General features: G+C 39.2%; 1 protein-coding gene and 1 long non-coding RNA gene across 3 annotated transcripts in view; one reads left to right on the top strand and one right to left on the bottom strand.

Moving 5' to 3' along the window:
- The window catches only part of LOC139355625 (CUB and Sushi multiple domains 1), a 2,038,620-nt gene that overhangs the window by 1,598,857 nt on the left and 424,187 nt on the right, over positions 1 to 15,576 (bottom strand). The window lies entirely within an intron of this gene.
- LOC139355626 (uncharacterized) overlaps positions 8,526 to 15,576 on the top strand; it is a 38,790-nt gene continuing 31,739 nt past the window's right edge. The window contains exon 1 of the long non-coding RNA XR_011606415.1: positions 8,526 to 8,591. This is a non-coding gene — a long non-coding RNA (uncharacterized lncRNA). The remainder of the gene's footprint in view (positions 8,592 to 15,576) is intronic.

The following is a 15,576-nucleotide window of genomic DNA, read 5'->3' as shown; positions in this document are numbered from 1 at the left end:
TTTACCACACACGTATCTGAATGCATACACCCATTTAAACAATATACATGTGTGTGTACACATATATATGATGTATATAAAAGCCATGTTAAGAGGGAACATAGTAACTTGGAAAGAGCACAGGTTTTAAAGTTAAACAGACCTTTCTTAAAAATCCTATTTGTGAGAAATAGCTATGAGAACCTGGACAATGGAATTTGCATTTTCTTAGTCATAAAATGGGAGGTACAGTAGTGTATAGTTACTTCACAGTGCTTTCTCAGTGAAAGATAAAATACTTGTGCAAAATGACTCAAGTTTCTAACACCAGAAAAGCCCTTCATAAATATTTATTATTTCGTTTTATTCTTCCCCAAGTACGGAGTTTTCAATCAATGAACGTTCAATGTCTGCCTTGAGTAATAAAAGTCCTATATATTAGGAGAGAGGTGAAAATAGGAAGGGGGTACTTAACTGCTTTTCAAGATATCTTTACAAATAAACTAAGGGGTAGATCTCACGACAATATGAAATAATCTACACATATAAAAATATAACACAAAAACGAAAGGTTCTTTGGGTCACGGTGATGCTGGCAACAGAAGCCCTGGCTAAAGGACAAGTGATTGGCTGGCTCGCGGCTAGGAGTAAGACATCCTAGGAGTTTCCCAATGTACAGTGAGACACGCTCTCTATTTTCTCTGTTAAAGCTGATGCCACCCGATAGCAAATTCCTCAGTTTCACAGTCATCCGTGGAAAAACGTGTCTGTACCAGGAATCACATACCATGTTAAAACCCATTGAAGAACAAACCAGCTCATCAGCCAGGCCACACAGGAGAGAGTTTCTAGGAAGATCATTTCAACAGGTGTCCTCTTTCCCTATTTTACATTTCTTTCTCTCTTTTCTTTCTTTTCTCCATCTTCTAATCATATTCACGCCCATTCTTTCTCCGTAAGAAATTTTCTCCCATGTAGCCTGAATCCCCTTCTTATGACCACCTCCCCACCGCCTTCTATCCACAGCTGCATCTACAGAGATTTTTCAGCTTGCCCTCCACTTATCACCTGCAAGTCATCTTCATCAGACACCCCCACGCAGGTATAAATGGAAACATTTCCACTGAAACTTTCTTCAGCTCATCAAGGGCTTCTAGAAGCAAAACCCAATGAACACTTTTCAGTTTATTATGTCCTTGTCATATCTATAGGTCTTGGCCCTCATTGCACAAGACCACAAGCCCCTGTTCCCACCACTTCTTCCCCTCTGGATGGATCTTTCCGTGTTCTTTTCTATCTTTTCCACTCCGACCATTTATGATGGTAAATTTTCTGTGTCAACTTGACTAGGGTAAGGGATGCCCAGATAGCTGGTAAAAGATTGCTTCTGAGTGTGTCTATGAGGGTGTTTCCAGAAGATATTAGAATTTGAATCACCAGACTGAGTGAAGACCCTACCTCACCATTCCACAGGCACTGGCCAACCCATGGCAGGCTGCAAAGAACAAAAGATAAATAGTGAATTTTCTGTCTCTTCCAGATCTGGGACCTCCATCTTCTCCTGCCCCGGGACATCAGCCCTTCTGGTTCTCAGGCCTTCAGACTCAGGACAGGACTTGGACCACTAACTCTTCTTGTTTTCAGGCTTTTGGCTTTGGCTGAATTACACCAATAGCTTTCCTGGATCTCCAGCCTGTAGACAGCCCATCATGAGACTTCTCTGTCTTCATAACCACAGGTAAGTCAATTCTCATAACAAATGTATGTGTGAATGCATGTAAATTATATGTGCTGTATATAATGTATAAAATATATGCATATAGTTATATTTATAGTTGCATATAATAGCATATGCATATATATGTATATCCTATCTGTGCACTGCCAGCTGTCTTTCTCTGGAGATCCCTAACACACCATCCCTGAGATGTTGATTCTCCTCTGCACCCACAGGATAGCCTCATTCATACACACAAAGTAGGCATCACCCTTTGTGCCCTACATCCTTATCTAGAATTCATACCCAGACAGCTTATTTGAGCTCCAAATTCATACATCCAACTTCCTTTTGGACTTGTCCATTTGTATATTTCCTAGTCACCTAAAATGCAATATATGCATCCCCCAGACCAATTTCTAAATCATTTCATCAGACCTGCTATTTTTTTTTTTGTCTCTATCCCAACCCATCCACTTCTTAAGCTATAGGCCCCAGTTACCCAGCAGGCCTGGGTTCTGCCTCTAGTTTTCTTCCCCCGGTTGCTGAGTCTGGGTGTTTCATCATTCAGATGATTAAATGTAAAAACATTATAACTAGGCTTGAATTTTCCAATCAATTTTCCATGTTGCCACAGCAGTGAACTTTCTAAAACACGTACCTGAAAATAGTACTTTCTTCTTTTATATTTGTGAGTGGATTTTAGAAGAAAATACAACTTCCTAGCATCAGATTGAAAAAGAAAAAACAGGCCGGGCGCGGTGGCTCAAGCCTGTAATCCCAGCACTTTGGGAGGCCGAGGCGGGCGGATCACGAGGTCAGGAGATCGAGAGACGATCCCGGCTAACACGGTGAAACACCGTCTCTACTAAAAAAAAATACAAAAAACTAGCCGGGCGCGGTGGCGGCGCCTGTAGTCCCAGCTACTCGGGAGGCTGAGGCAGGAGAATGGCGGGAACCCGGGAGGCGGAGCTTGCAGTGAGCTGAGATCCGGCCACTGCACTCCAGCCTGGGTGACAGAGCGAGACTCCGTCTCAAAAAAAAAAAAAAAAACAAAAAAAAAAAACAAAAAGAAAAAGAAAAAACAGAAACTTTCATTTATATGTAGCAGCCGACATTTCTGGTCTTTTTTTTTTTTAACCAGGTCCCTACTCCAACTCTGCTCTCATTGTATTGACCTGTTTGTAGACCCTTGGATAAACCATCATCTATCTCTCAAGGAATGCCTGTGTCATTCTTTACTGTTTTTCCACAATTAGGAAGACTTACAGTATTATACTCAATGGATGTAAAATGAATGATTTAGTTCTGTATGAGAAATGGTAAATTTTAAAAAGTCTCTTATCTAGAGTAGAAGCTATAAGCAGATTATTCTGATACAAGGAATTTTGAATGAAAACGCTTGTACCCTAGAAATTTAATGTTCAAGAAAATAGAGAGTTAATGTGGCAGAGAGAAACAAGAATGGTTAGGTTTTGTTGTTGCATGGGGACTGGACTGGATATCCCAAAAGAAATCTGAGCAATAATTCAGCCATGACAAAATAAAGGCCGAGAAAACAATTTTGTTTCAGGTCTGGAAAACAAAGGAAGGGTAATTACATTGATTGAGCAAATGTAGGCCAGGCACTCCCAAGCAATCCAGTACTCCCTTTATAAAACATTGTGGGTTATAGCCAACCCTTGCAATATATTAAATAAAAGGCACAATGTAAAGAAAGAATTGGAGCTTGTTCTCAGTTGATTTGCTTTGATGATGATGCTGTTTTGGGTGGTACTAAATGTCTAGGATTGGAGACTCCCACAAGAGCTTACGTTGGGCCTGACATAGCGCCATCAGAAATTGGCATTTAATAAAAAATGTTGAGTATGAAAATGAATAGTTATTTTTATGAAAACTATTGAAAAAGATTCACTTTATTTACTCATGTATATGTCTCATTTTTATTTTAATAATATCACCCACAGAAGCAAATACTCTATCATATTTTGTTGTGCATTGAATATTTATGTTGTACATTTAGATGCATAGTCTATTACTTTGTTATGCTATAACATTCCCGACTTTCATATAAATATGAAATCAATGTAATTGCATTCATATAAAGCAAGACATAAGCCCTCAGAATGAAAATGCCATGCAAAAATTAAAAAATGAATGCCTTTCATTTCACACTGAATTCAATGCACAAGCTTTTCTTTTTAAATATATAATTAAATATGATTTGATTAGTAATAGATGCAAATGGCTTTTTTCCCCCATAGAATGATTTCAAAAATCATCGCAATTAGGTGTTTGATTTTCCATCTACCTATCTACAAAGCATTTCTGTTTTTTAACTGATCTCCAATTGTCAAGGTAATTACAGAACCGCTTTGAAAGCAGCTGCATTCCCAGGTGCCTTCCTATTAGTTCACGTGAAACCACACAACAACCTGATACATGGAGAGCATACTGCCTTGGTCTTGCGGGGATATGTGATGTGCAGAGGAGGTCAAGTATTTCTCTGTACCTTAAAATACATTTAGAATCCTGTTACCTGGGAAATTTGTTTTACCTCCATATTTGATCTATGTAAGTGAATTCTGCATAAAGTTTGGAGACGAAATTGTATTTTTTATTTCTGTTTATCTGATTATGAATAATTAAGTATATTTTGTCTTTTTACATTCATTTAATGTTTTGCATACGTTTGATTTAATAAAAGTGGTCATTAAAAAAATAGCATCGTGCCCCAACTGTCTTTCTTACATAGACTGAGTCAAGGGGAGTCCTCCCCGTTGTCTTGATTTCTGGAAATTATTCCATTGGTAGCAATGTAATTCAACCCTACCATATTCCAGAATGCCAAAGAAATTATAATGGAAAACCAAACATCCAGGCGACTTGGAACGAGAGGGGAAGGAAAAGGGAAAAATAAACTATTCCAGAAATAAGAAAACTGACTCCCTAATAATGGGGTATATTGGTTAACCTAAACAAAACACAGTAACAGTTTTCTAATTGTGACTTATTTCAACCCATCTTCTTTTGCTCTTTTAATTGCCTCTGGCAAATAGGTTTCCACTGATTCCCACTCTTCCAACAACTCCTTAACCTACAGATAATTTTGCAGTTCCTCCTTACCCGAAAGACAGACAGTCATGTGCACAGCCTCCCACATTACTTGATGCTGGCACTCTTGGATCTACAAAAAGACATGAACGGTTAGGCATGGTGGCTCATGCCTGTAACCCCAGCACTTTCGGAGGCCGAGGCAGGAGGATCACTCGAGCTCAGGAGTTCAAGACCAGCCTAGCCAACATGGCAAAACCCCGTCTCTACAATAAATACAAAAATTGGCTGGGTGTGGTGGTTGGCACCTGTAATTCCAGCTACTTGGGAGGCTGAGGCAGGAGAATTGCTTGAGCCCAGGAGGCAGAGGTTACATTGAGCCAAGATGGAGCCACTGCACTCCAGCCTGGGTGACACAGTGAGACTCCATCTCAAAAAAAAAAAAAAAAAAAAAAAAAAGACATAAAGATATGACTTAGGCGTAGGTGAATGGCCATTTTCAACACTCTCTTACAATGGTAGCTTTTGAGTCACATTTCTGTTAATCAAGGACAAGAGTGGAGTGGAAAGGTGGTTGCAGCGTTCTTTTTTATCATCTTTAGAACACCCCCATGTTTGGGTAGAAATGGTTGGCTCAGCTAGAAACAGACTTTTCCCCAGCTCTCCTTTTCTACTTGGTGTGGCAACATGACTAAGGTCTCAGCGAAAGAACTTCCTGGGATGTGCTGTATGCAGCTTTCCCTGTACCTCTCGGAAGGATATTTCTTAGCCTTCACTTTTGCTTCTCATTTCCATGGTTGTGGTTTCAGGGCCAACTTTGATCATGAGGAATACAACACATTTCATTGCAGGAAGCACACACACACACACACACACATACATACACACACACACACACACACAAATCTGGTCCCTAGATGGCACAGAAAGCCGAACATCTCCACCAGCTTAGATGACTCACTTCTCGGCTGTTAAAGAAACAGTAAACTAAAGGCACTGCATTTTTAGGTCACTTTGATGTATCAGCTTATCCTCTATCTTTAACTGTGTGGAAGCTGTTAACCAAAAACTCCTATTTTTGCAGGATCAAGTTTATTTTTTCAAACTTTTTTTAAAAGCCAGAAACCATGAAAGCAGGTGATTTTTATATAGGTAATAAAACCATAGAGGTTTGTATTTAAAAGGATCTCTAACAGTTTACCTAGACAAAGGTGACGAATGTACTCTCCTAACTCACCTTGTCTATTATCCAGTCCACAGTGTCACATATTTAAAATCAATCTTAACAATTTTTTCTTCTGAGCCTGGAGGCAGTTTCATCATCTTTCTCAACACAGTGCTCTACACGACCTCCGCCAACTGATCCAAGTCAACACAGGAATGGAAAACTAGTTGCTCTCCTGGAAATACTTTGATCCTATCATTTTACATACTAGAAAATGAAGACCCAGAACTTGGCTCAAGTTAGTTTCCTGAGTGTCTGAGTATGAGCATTTCATCGAATTCATTAAAAAGAAACAAACTAAACAAAGGCTGCCCAAATTTGTGTCAGTATTTATAAAATCCTGCCTTTTGAAGTAGTCCTTTACCACAAATTCTCAAAACTAGGTTCACTATTTTGAATGTTTTAAAATAGAACGTGGTTATAATTACCTAAAGAGACACGGACCTGGGGCTGGCAACATATATGTAGAGATCCTGTGTATCTTACCTTCCACAGACTCAGCTCAGAAATGTCCACCAGCTCCACCAACTCTCCTATGACACTGCAAATCCCCTAACACAGGGGCAGGGTATCTTTTTATATTTAAAATCCAACTGACTCAAGGCTGTATGTGAAACCCAGTCTCGTGACTTCTCCTGGTCCCCTGGCTGAGTGCCTCTGGTGTGGTATGTACACCATTTCATCCACTATCTTTCATTCTTCTCCCCAACAACCCCCACACGGACCCCTGTCCTTTCTTTTCACCTAGATCCTCTCATTCTTCCAAAGGATTTGACCTGATGGTGATATTTTAGTTTGCAGAAAAACAACTTGAAATTGAATGCTGGCCACCCCACCATCCCTATGGTTTTCCCCGGCCGACTCTCTGCAGGTTCCAGGCACCACCATGTCACCCCAGACTCAAGATGCTGCCCTCAAATCCAGGCTTCTCAGTTTAACATACAAGACAATGTTGGTCACAACACTTCTCAGGATCAATTACTTTTTTTTTTTTTTTTTTGAGACAGGGTCTCGCTCTGTCTCCCAGGCTGGAGTCCAGGGGTACAATCATAGCTCACTGCAACCTCTCAGGCTGAAATGATCCTCCCACCTCAGCCTCCCTAGTAGCTGGGATTACTGGCTTATGCCACTACATATGGCTTTTTTTTTTTTTTTTTGTATTGTTTTGTAGAGATGGGGTTTCACCATGTTGCTCAAGTGTGCTCGAACTCCTGGACTCAAGCAACCTGCCCACCTTTACCTCCCAAAATGCTGGGACTACAGGCATGAGCCACTGCTCCTAGCTGGTCACTTTCTTTAGCAACCTAAAAGATCTAGAAGTAGCTTTAACAGTTCAATTTCAAACTTACTAATCAATTTACTGTCAATTGAATGAAATAACCAACTGACATATGCTAGCACTGACATTAATGGAGTGTCTTAGAAGGCACAAAATCTAACATGCATTGGGATTTTAAACATCATTTGTTTTTCAATCTTGAGATACAAAGCATGCTATTCTCTGTGGTTTGGTCTCTATGTGCACCTCCTTTTCAAGGTTAGTAACTCATCTGCTGTGTTTCTGCTTCAGAAGGACCTGAGAAAATCCTTCCCTGAAACTTTATGCAGAGCCCTACACTCAAATCTCACATTCATTTTTTACTTTTGGTTTCTGTGTACTTTAAAGAAGAGCCTACTGAAATCCCAAATCCTGTCTCAAAGTCTTGCATCCACCCCCACCTCCTATTGGTTCAACATTGTGAAGGTGTAGAAATGGAGAAATGGTACCAAGAACAGATTTACTGGGTGGGAAATTTCTGCCCAGATATATCCAGAACTCTGGAGAAGATTAATGGAGTCAGCCCTCCATTCCCTGGGAAGCGTCAGTATCTTGGGCATCTGGTTCTCCTGAAATGGACTTCTGGAATCACGGTGAGTTTCAATGTGGGAAAAAAAATATGAAAGCTGTTTTCTGAGGTACCAAGCCCAGCAATCTATCTTAATGATGCAGGTCTATTCCCCCATCACAAGATGCTCAGAAGCTTTAACACTTAAAGTGAAACTAGATAGGCGTCGTTTGGACCATCATCTCAGAAGTGTGGTAAAGGGCTTTACACACCTAACCCCACCTACATCACAGGACAGCCCATTGCAATTACGCTCTAGCTGGATGCTTGTGAAAATCTAGCTGCGAAGCTCTTCTTTTAAACCTCTTCCCTGGGAACAGGTGAGATGGCAAGTTCCTATTCCCCAAAAGGGCCAGGCCTTCCCTCCCATCTCCTCTCTGCTCTCTTGGACCTTGTTCATGTATGCTGGCTGCCTCGTGACATTTCGCTGAGTCAGAACATGAAGCGCGTTAATAATAAGCTCACATTTTCAAAACGTTAAAATAACACCACTCTCTAGGGATCAACTACTTCTTTCAAAGACAGTTTTCTAGGTATCTATGAGCCCCGTGCCTTGTGACAACCTCCCTGTTGCTTTAAATGTTTTCAGTTGCCACCTCCCTTTCCCATGTTTCACATGTGTGACTATGGAACTCAGCTCTAAAAGCTGGACAGTCTGCAGCCATCATAAGTGTAAGAGCTCCTTATTCCACTTCACTCCAAAGACTAAGATTTCATATATCAGCTCTGGGTAAGGGTGCTTCGTTGTGTATTATTTTCATTAATTACTCCTGATAGGCATTGATAAACTGATTTTTTTTTTTAAACAAAATGAAAGCAAATCATTCTATTCAAAAATAAAGGAGGGAGAGGCTGGTTAAAAAGAGTTTTGATGTTCTTTATGTGATTTGTTTTTTAGCTGTCATGTTTAAGAACACATTAAACATTCTAAATTAGATTATTTTTGATCTAGCACTTGAAAAACCAACTTAGCTCTACCAACATAGCATGAAAAGCATCAGTGAGATCATCACTATCTTGAGCACATTTCCCACTATTTTTAGGATTCTAGAATGATGTTAATTGTGCCTCATGGCAATGCTATTAGTGTACAGAATATTTCTAACTGCTCAGAGTAATGTATGTAATAGTCCTCTGTCTGCCATGAGAAGACTTCCGGATCATCTGTTTACAAGGGACATGATTGGGTTAGCTGGGATGACATAGGACTGGGTTAGCATAAACCAAACAAGCTGCCCGAAACAAGCACAAAAAGTCTGGTGACTGGTTCAGCTGGAATTGACCTCAATGTGAAAGACTCCCTTTAGCCTATCAGGGTGATGTCTGCTGGCATGAGACAGTCGGGCCAAAGCCTAATAGACCTCGCTATCTAACTGCCCAGCGTTCCACGTTATATCCCTGTGGTCTTATCAGTACTAAAGTTCAGGTTTTTAATATTCTGTAATCCAACATGTTTATTATATTAGTCACTTCTGGAAACAATCGTGATTATTATTATTTTTGAGACAGTCTCTCACTCTGTCACCCAGGCTGGAGTGCAGTGGTGCAATCTCGGCTCACTGCAACCTCTGCTTCCCAGGTTCAAGTGATTCTCCTGCCTCAGCCTCCTGAGTAGCTGAGACTACAGGCATGCACCACGATGCCCAGCTAAGTTTTGTATTTTTAGTAGAGACAGGGTTTCACCATGTTGTCCATGCTGGTCTCGAAATCCTGACCTCAGGTGATCCACCTGCCTCAGCCTGCCAAGTACTGGGATAACAGGCATGACCCACTGCACCCAGCCACAGTCACTTTTTAATATTAGAATATTCATGCAAAAATTTGAGAACCTGGAACAATTTTCCTGTTTAATTCAGGGCTTTATAGAAATTACTGGAGTAACAGGTTAAGTTGTATTGAAGTTAACAGTGAAGCTGTATGTGACACTTAAATATCATACGCTGTTCTCTGGATGTGTTGATTTTACCTTATTGTTAAATTGCCATAGTCAACGTTTACCATAAATATTAAACAGTGTGATAAGAATCATCATAAATTCGTAAAAATTAGGTTTGCAAGTTTTACTCTTGTATAGATTTATTCTAACTTTATTGAGTGCTAGTCATTGGCCAGGGAAACTCATGAGCCAGCAGCAACCCTCCCTGTTGAGGCAGTCCAGTCTTTTCTGAGTAAGCAGTGACAGGGTTAAAAGCTGAAGATAAATAGAAGGTTGCCAGGCCCAGGTGGTGATGACAGTGTTTACGGATGTGGGATGCTGTCTTCCAGGCAGAGGGTTACAAAACTCAAAGAATTCCTGTGGGATGGAGTAAGTCAGGCCTGCTGGAGGGACCACCAGGGCCCCTGAGGAACACAGAACCAGAAGGAGAGCATGGAAGTAAGACTTGGAGATGCTGGTAGGAGCCAGCCCACACAATTCCAAGTAGGCCATGGCAGGAATTTGGCTATTTATTTTTAGGAATGATAGGATGCTTTTTAAAAGGTTTCAATCGATGTGAAATATGATCACTTTCACATTTGAAAAGATCATTCTGACTTCAGTGGGCAGACTGGTAGGAATAAGAATGAGTGCAGGAAGACCAGCTTATGGGTTATTGCAGAAATCTGAGAGGAGATGGCTGTTTGGGCAGGGAAGATGCCAGAAAAGAGACATGTGCGGTGGCATGTTTGGGAGATGTTCAGAAGGAAAAAACAAACGGACCTGGCAATGGATGGAACGTGAGAGGGATCGGGAATGTCATGGGTCATTTGGGTTTTCTCTCCTGTGCATGTGCACAGAGACCAGATTTGGACATGCTGTTGTCAAGGGCCTTGCACATCAGGGGGCGATTCTGAAATAGATGAAGTTGGCCTTCCTGCCTGGTCACTTGGTTATCTACTCTCCATCTGCATCCCAGTTCCTTTTTCCTGTTACAATTGCCTCCAGGAAGGATCACTGATATCTCACTTTGGGTTTCAGTCGGTCATATCTCTACGGAATGGTTTAATTCTTCATGATAAAAATGCTGCTTTTGTCAGTAGAATTCAATCAGCAATGAAGAGGAATAAGACTCTTCAGGGGCAAGATTTTTCACAGGAGCCTGCACTCTTTCAGGGAAACCATAAGAAAGCTCCATTTCAGTTCACAAATGCAAAATAATACTGAGATTGAAAGAAAATTAGAAAACCTATTAGCTTTTAATATACTTTAAGTCAGAGTTATAAAATATGAAAATTACATCTAAAAGACTGAAAAGACTTTCTTCAAAAAAAGTTCAGTGTATCTTTATTGTATAAAATATGAAGAAACTTTTTAACAGTTCCTTACTTTAGAAAGTGAATTTCTTTTTCTATATAAAATTTCTTTCCTATCACTAAGTATATTTTGGAACCTCTAAGTGTTTCCATTATACTCAATGAATTAAATATAAATAAAATATAATTATTTTAGTATAAATTTGAGTTTGTCAAATTTACTTAGGGAATGTTTGGATCAAATGGAAAAACAAAATAATGAAGACATAAAGATTTAATAAGTATGCTATGTATAGACCTAATTTTTGTATTAATTCTTTCAAATTTAGGACATTTTATTATAGGCACACTTTATTTTATACCAGAAAAGTTAGGATTTCTCCCGGGAAAATAAAACTCTTTTTATTTTATGTTTCTTTTAAAAATAATCTTGACCATTTTCATAAATTTTAATTGTAAAATAGTGTACAATACCTATTTTAAATAATGTTTAAGGTTATGAAAATGTCTAAAAATAACTGTATAACAATTTTTAGAGCATTGCAAGCTGGCAAGACTACAAGGAGAGGCCAGAGTACAGAGGATAGATCATATCCACACTGTGTTCACATTCCTTGCTACAGTCTCATGAGGAAAGACTCGCGCAACACCCCGAATAATTGAGTTATCTCTCAACCTCAGTTCCTTCTCGGTACAACAGAGACAAAATACCTACTTGTCTAAATAGGAAAGAATAAATGAATAGTATGTGGTAAAATAATCTTGTTCATTTTTCTCATACAGTGTTTGAGAGAATATTAATAGTGCAAAGCAAACAACAAAAGTTTTTTCCATAAGTTAATTAGTAGAAATACATTGCCACAAAATATTCACAAGATGAGCCTCCCGAAGTTGAAAATCTGAAATCCACAATGTTCCAAAAAATCAAAACTTTCTGAGTGCTGACGTAAGGCTCAAATCAAACACTCACTGGAGCACTTCGGATTTAGGATGTGCAACCCATTATCCCAAACTCCCTGCAAAATCAAAATGTATGAAATAATTCTCGCCCCAAGCATTACAGATAAGTGAGATTCAACCCATATCTGTTTTACGCTTCTTTATGTAAGTTAATGTGCATTCTGAATTTCTAAAATTGAGATTAATTCAGCAACATTTTTCAAATGTAATTTTTATAACGGATTTTTTAGCAATCGCGTATGGGTCATGAAACCTACTTTAGAAAATGCTGTCAAAACGCAATCCCTGCCATATCCTGGGTGATTTGGAAAGGTTAATTTTGTTTTTCCCTCCTGCTTAGCTCCATCAATTAGAATTTGGTGATGGATTAGAGACTGAGTTCAAACCTGCTACCAGAAAGCTACCCCCAGTGCTACTCCTAGAATTTCTTAGTTTTTGTAAGCTAAAGGCATCAAATTGGTCTATATTGATATCAAAGAAAATCACTAGGTTCTAACTGAAAAGAGGAAAATGAAAACCTAGCAGATGCCTTGATATGCCAAGATATAATTTGGTAGCATTATCTAAGAATTCACAGGATAGTAATCCATCTGAAAATCTGGGAGGTTCTTTTTTTTTTTTTAAGGAAATGAAATACATTTTTAAAAGCACATTGATTCTATCATTTAAATTACTGAAGAAATATTATCAGCTGAAAAATAAAATATATCTTGTGATGAATGTGAGAATGAAGCCAGAAAAACAACAGTATTAATTTACTTAAAATGTGGGTGTGTTTGGGGGACGGGGAGAAAAGGGAGCAGCAGCATCCCAGACCAGAAAGGAAGGATGGAAATAAGGAAGGAAGGAAGGAAGGGAGGAGAGAAGGGAGGGAGGGAGGGAGGAAGGAAGGAAGGAAGGAAGGAAGGAAGGAAGGAAGGAAGGAAGGAAGGAAGGGAGGGAGGAGGGAAGGAAGGAAGGGAGGGAGGAAGGAAGGGAGGGAGGAAGGAAGGAAGGGAGGGAGGAAGGGAGGCAGGGAGGGAGGGAGGCAGGGAGGGAGGGAGGGAGGAAGGAAGGAAGGGAGGAAAGAAGGAAGCAACAGAAGGAAGGAAAAGGTCATATTAATAAATTTCTATACAGCAAAGGGTCAATTTCAAAGGTGTTGACCGCATTAAGACAGCATATAAGTCTCCCTGCCCCACGTTCAGGTTACATTTCTTTTCATTTCTCGTTACGTTTCATAGCTCTGCTTTATAGTCACACTCTTTTTATAAATGAAATGGGAGTCAGATAGTGTAAAGATGATGTGTTTGGTTTTTAATTTTTCATCTTAGAAAGGTTATGCCTATTATTCAGAAAGCTGATAAATAATAAGGCGGCCTTATTTTTACTATGGTGACCAGCTACCTTTGACGGACCCAAAATTCAGACCACTGAGCTAAGGCTAACAAAGCCCTACATCATACTGACTTAGCGATAAATCAATCGATTCCACAAACATTCACTGAAAACCTACTACGCCCAGGCACTCAGGACCTTAAAAATCATTATCAGAAGTTAATCTGTGGGCAAAAAGGAACTATAAAAACATCTAAACAGGAGCATGGTGTGATGTAATGTGTCCCATTATCACTTTAGTCAGTAAAGATAAGGAAGCCCTGGCGAGTATCCACTTCCACAAACACAAAATATACACTTTTGGAAGACTTTCACCTAACAACATGATTCTTCACTTTTTTATGACTTAAAACTCTCCATGGTATTATATTATGAGGCACCATCCTTAAAATGTCTTTTTCAAATTAATAATCTTTTTTAACTCTAACAACTTATTTTTTTAATCTAATAATCAGCTTAACAGAGGGTTGCAGTTTGACTTGGAAATAACAAGTAAGTACAATTATTCTCATGAGACTTCACTGAGATTAAGATAGGAAGATTCCGAAAGCAAGTGCCTTGCTCAAAGACTAGTCCCTAATAAACAGTAGACATTTCGCCCAGACGCATGGCTCACACCTGTAATCCCAGCACTTTGGGAGGCCGAGGCAGGTGGATCACCTGAGGTCAGGAGTTCGAGACTGGCCTGGCCAACATGGTAAAACTCTGTCTCTACTAAAAATACAAAATAATCAGCCCAGCATGGTGGTGGGCGCCTATAATCCCAGCTACTCGGGAGGCTGAGGCAGGAGAATTGCTTGAACCCAGGAGGCGGAGGTTGCAGTGAATGGAGATTGTGCCACTGCACTCCAGCCTGGGCAACAAAGTGAGACTCCATCTCAAAAAAAAAAAAAAAAAAAAAAGAAAAGAAAAGAAAAGAAAAGAAAAATCAAAACAAAACAAAAAACAGAGATTTAAACTGATCATGATTTTTTTTTTTTCTGAGCTCCTGTATTTGATACTTTCCCTGACTGAGTTAGCTTAAGGCAGCATTATTTCTTGATTGTGCATTCAGCTTAGAGTTCCTTGCAAATTTTCCCTTTGGAGCCCTCATCTTGTATTTGAGCAGTTAAGAACAGTGAAAACTCTACCGTTGCAGGTTTATACTTTACTGGCATTAAATATGCAAATAGGCCCTTGCTTGTGATTAAGATCTGGTCTTACTACTGTTAACTTATGAACATGTGCTGTCTGTAGTCTCTTATGACCTTAAGTTAGATAAACTTAAAATGAAAACAAAAGTCCAAACTTAAATGTGTAAATAATGATAGTTTAGAGTTGAATTGAGGAATTATAGATGATTTTTCAGTTTTCTGTTTCCACATTCTGATTATAAATTATATTTTTAAAAATCTTCATATATTATTTCACCAAATACACTGAAGCATGGCATTTGGAGGTTTTATTAATGTAGAATTGGTTAAAATATATAACCTTGGAGTAGAATAGTAAGAGACAAAATTCCTTTAGAAAGGTGAGAGACGAGAGTTCATATTAAGTTCTTGGAAGCTGATATTCACTTTTGTTGTGTGCGTTTTAAGTCATCCACAGGAACTTACATAATTACCCTAATGTTGTATAAAATTATAACCTCTATAGCCAAGCATATAATAAAGTTATTAATAATTCATATTTATGTAACCTATACCTGAAGGTCAGTAAACTTGTTGAGGAGTAAAGATGCTGCGTAGAAGCTCCATCAGTCTTCCTGCTCTGTCACACATAGTGAGTCAGTTGCTATCAGTGCACATGCTAAGATGAAGGCACAGCCTTGGGTATCACCTTTATAATTGGTCTTTCTTACCCAGAAGGGATTATCTTGCCAGCAGAACTACCTGGAACTCATGTACGTTTCAACCCAATCGCATATTCAAATGAAATAAATAAATACAACAAGGTTCATTTGAAATGCATCTAATTTGTTCCAACCTAAACTATTAAAACAATACAAGCCACTATAACTTCTTGCTTGAACCCAAAACTCTTCCAGTTGGTCTTATTTCTCTCTCATCCATTCCCATCAATATCTGAAATGAGCCTTACAAGACTGATAACCTTCTGACAGTTTTCAAAGTTAAAACCTGGCCGGGGGCGGTGGCTCACGCCTG

This window comes from Macaca nemestrina, chromosome 8 (genome assembly GCF_043159975.1).
Source record: "Macaca nemestrina isolate mMacNem1 chromosome 8, mMacNem.hap1, whole genome shotgun sequence".
Lineage (NCBI taxonomy): Eukaryota > Metazoa > Chordata > Mammalia > Primates > Cercopithecidae > Macaca > Macaca nemestrina.
The sequence above is the reverse complement of the archived record's forward strand: the minus strand, read 5'-3'. Positions and strand labels throughout refer to the sequence as shown.